At 35.4% G+C, this 4,426-nt stretch overlaps 1 protein-coding gene across 1 annotated transcript in view; it reads right to left on the bottom strand.

Moving 5' to 3' along the window:
* Positions 1 to 4,426, bottom strand: part of LOC106868882 (b(0,+)-type amino acid transporter 1) — a 161,028-nt gene that overhangs the window by 41,300 nt on the left and 115,302 nt on the right. The gene's annotated exons all lie outside the window — the stretch shown is intronic.

The raw sequence follows: 4,426 nt of genomic DNA, 5'->3' as shown, positions 1-4,426 counted from the left end.
GAGTGGAGTAAAAACCTACAAAATTGGTCCCTAGAGCAGTGGAAGAATGTTATTTTCTCGGACGAGTTACCCTTACCTTATATCCGACCACCGTGTGAAGACAGCGAAAAGAAGCATTTGACCCAGACTACCTTCCTCCAACTGTTTAACATGGAAGAGGATCCGTGATGATCTTGGGGGTTATATCTTGGAAATCCACTGGCCCAATGGTTTCCGTTCATGGCAGAATTAATAGTTGAGACTATTTAAGCATTTAATCTGATCAAATTCATCCTATGGTTGCGGAACTGTTTCCGGAGGGAAACGCAGTCTTTCAGGATGATAATGCACCAATTCACACAGCTAAAGTTGTTACTGAATGGCACGAGGAACATTCTATCTGCAGTTGAACATCTTATTTGGCCACCACAGTCCCCAAATCTCAATATTATTGAACATTTATGGCTCATTTTAGAAAAATAAATAAGGAGTCGATATCCTCCACCATCATCACTACAAGTGCTGGAGATTGTTTTAGCTGAAGAATGAACAAAAATTCCTTTGGAAACAATTCAAACTTTGTACGAGTCCACACTTCGTAGAATTCCAGGTGTAATTACTGCCAAAGTGGTCCTATCCCATATTAAAATAAATTTGTTTGACTTTTTAAGGTGTTTCCATTATTTTGTCCAGCCCCTCTATGTATATATTATTTCCGGTCATTTCAGCCATGTACTCACACGTGCTTTTCTTGGACATTTTTGCTTCTCCGGATTTTTCCTCTCTCCTCTTTCTGTCGAAGACCCATGCTCGAAATATTATATACCCACTCTTTTATCCATCTTATACTGAACGTCTTGTGTACATCCTTTTGACTTTTGTTTAGTAATTTTTTTTATTTTTCGACTTGGCTATATATATATATATATGTGTGTGTGTAAGAGTAAGTGAACAAACGAAAGAAAGTGACACTCAAGACATTTGGTAGAAATTACATTCAAATTTCAATATCAGTTTGACTCCATATGACTTACAGTATCGTAGGTGTACAAGATGGGCCAATCTCATCAGATAACAAGATCAGAGTGTTCTCTTAATATCTAATATGCATGTATGTATGTATGTATGTATGTATGTATATACACATATACATCTCTCTCTATATATACGTACATACATACACACCTACATGTGCGCACAAACAGACAAACACATAAACGCGCGCACACACACATACGTACTTAATACATACATGCATACATACATACAAACAGACAGACATAAACACACACATACATACTTGTATTAAATTGTTCAATCAGAGAGCTGAATCGATAATAGTCCAAGTTGGCCAATCAGCCAAACGGAAAATATAGAAAAGTGAATTCTTTTCTAATTAATTATAGATGAGGAAAAGAGCCTTTCCCGGCTACTTGTGTAAATGAAACTTTGAATCACTATCTTAAGGTCGTAACTGAAGAGCAGTTAATGAATGTACTGGAACTTTCTAATTTAATTCACAAGTTGATGTGCAAATTTGCATATTTGTATTAATTTCAAACAGTTAACAAAATTATGAATATTCCACCAACACAGCTTGAAATTAAAATAGTTCAATATTTAGTTTTTATATTGTACTTTATATTGGCAGATTACTAATTTCGAATGAACGCATTTTAAAAAATATTTATTCACTCACGGCAACGCATTGACTGTAATTAATCACTTACAAACAAACTTAAAATCTGAATCTGCAATAAATTCAATACTTTTCATATGGTATCGAGAATTTTTTCCTACTATTGGTACAAGGCCTGAAATTTTAGGGGAGGTAGCAAGTCGATTACATCCACCCATTGCTCACCTGGTAATCGTTTTATCTACCCAGAAAGGCTGAAAAGCAAAGCTGATCTGGGGAGAATTTAAGCTTTAAACGTAAAATCGGAAAGAAATGCAGCAAAGCATTTTTCCAGCGCGTTAACGATTCTTTTCTACTCTAGGCACAAGGCCCGAAACTTTTGGGAAGGGGGGCAGTCGATTAGTTCGACCCTAGTACACAACTTGTACTTAATTTATCGACACCGAAAAGATGAAAGGCAAAGTCAACCTCGGCGGAATTTGAACTCAGAACGTAAAGACAAATGAAATACCGCTAAGCATTTCGCCCAACGCGTTAACGATTCTGCCAAATCGCTGCTTTTTGGTATTGAGAAATTTCAGATATATTTCATGAGATACACTTTATGAAAAAGACAGTACGTTTCAAATAATCTCAACGGATGATTGTAAGAGGAGGTCAAATTAGACAGTATATATTTATGGAAAATTCTGGAACACATAGGAAATAGGGGCTGTGGATTTTGCTTCGCAACATTGTTAGCGACAGAAAAAAATGTTTAAATGCGTTTTTATTGAACAAGAATGCCTTTAAGCTATTATCTCCAGCGAAAATATGCGCTATGTTTTGTTTTCCAAAGAGCAGTTCACATTTTACATAAGTAATCTAGCTTTGTACTACACAACTCTTATTTGAAAATTGGTTGGTGTATTTTTGGAGGATGGTATACTTTTCAATGGAGAAGGAGTGCAGGGTATCTGAGACTGGGCAGAGGGAGAAAGAAGGTTATCTTCGGTCTAGTTAAATAATTAGAATGCTTGGAACAGATTAAACTTGACTAAAGATACACAAGAGACAGCTGGTAATGTTAGTCCGTTTGATAAAGTCTAGTTACATAAGATTACAATTGAGAGTATTGGTTAAACTGATTACATCGGCACCACGACTTAACTGGTATTTTGTCTTCTGATTAAACTCTGAATGAGGTTTAGTCGATACTGTCGGTAATTAAAAAACTAAATATGACAAAACATCTTATCCGATGCTCTGACGATTCTAGCGCCCCCCTTTTGTATCGTAACAATAATGATGAAAATGGTAACGAACTGGCAAAGTCGTCAGAGCGTTGAATAGAATGCCTCGTGGTATTTGTCTCTACTCTCTGCGTTCTGAGTTCATATCTCACTTTGCTTTCATCATTTGGGATCGATGAAAAAAATTACCAGTCTAGGGCAGTGGATTAGCGGAACTTTTAGAAGATCCGGTGAGAATCAGTGTGCTACCTATTGCAGTTCAGTGCTTTCTGGCTGCAACTTCTGCGACGATGCTGGTGCGAAGTTGTATCGGCTCCAGTCCGTACCATTTCTTTTAGACAAACATGGTGTCATAGAGAGAAAGCTTACATGCACGTGTAGCTGCCAGATTCCTCCAAAATGTCTTACCCAAGCTTGCACATACATGTGCAAATGATGCATAATCAACCTCTACAAAGGATGCCCTATATGATAAAACTAGATCTTTGAAGGAAATCTACAGAGATTATACCAGTTCCACAATACTTGACTGAAATATGATATACATATTGCAAGCAGTATAACATCTTTTTATGCAGATGCTCCATTTCCCTACTAGTTTCTCCCTATCCTTTCTTCTAGTGACTAATCCTATTCAAATTGGGACAGTTTTCCAGCAGAACTACAGGATTTTACTTGTAATTTATTACTCAATCAACTGCAGAACCGTTCTACAAGAAGCTATAAAAGAACGAATACGAGTTATATGTAACGAATGATCAGTGGTTGGCACGGATGAACAACAACAGCAGATATTTTATTTAATGTAAACGATTTAGTGTCATGCTGTCGTTGCATTATTTTGCTTATCTTTTGCCTTAATGTGCCTAATTAAAGCACAGCGTGCATTGGTTTCCCTGTAGGCACTACTACGGCTACATTTGTTAATTTATTGCAATTTCCAACTCCATCTGAAATAACTTTGGAATGAAAATGTGTCCAAGTAATTGCAATGCACAAGTGACAAATCATTCAATTGGATGTAGTGATTTCATTATTGATTTATAAAAAAGAATAACTAAAAATAATCATTCTAAATTCTTTTAAATTCTGCAGTGGCTAATGGACCAACTTAATAAACATATTAATGTAACGAATACTGATTATTGGGTACCATCAACAGACATTTTAATATAATTGTAGACATATTCATATACGTGTGAGTGTACAATCATTCGTGCATGTATTTATGTACACACATGCAGACAGGCATGCACACATACGTACATGTATATTTATATATATATATAAGATAATAAGAGTGAAAAAACTACAGAAGACTTGTGTTATATGGTTAAAGTATATATTTAAATTATGTCAGAAAAATGTTAGAAAAATGTTATAAAATCTTTTTGGTATATAAACATTGTATTTTGAGAAATAACCGGTTTCGTGTTGTCTTTTCAAATTTCTCTACTTCATTGTAACGTGTTTGCTCCAATATATATATATATGTGTATTCTTCTCTGGATAAGAAATGAAGAAATTCAAAAGATTTCACATGCAGTGCTGTTATACTAGCGGAAATTAGGAAAAA

This window comes from Octopus bimaculoides, chromosome 6 (genome assembly GCF_001194135.2).
Source record: "Octopus bimaculoides isolate UCB-OBI-ISO-001 chromosome 6, ASM119413v2, whole genome shotgun sequence".
In the NCBI taxonomy this organism is placed as follows: domain Eukaryota; kingdom Metazoa; phylum Mollusca; class Cephalopoda; order Octopoda; family Octopodidae; genus Octopus; species Octopus bimaculoides.
This window is presented reverse-complemented; position numbering and strand designations above follow the sequence as displayed.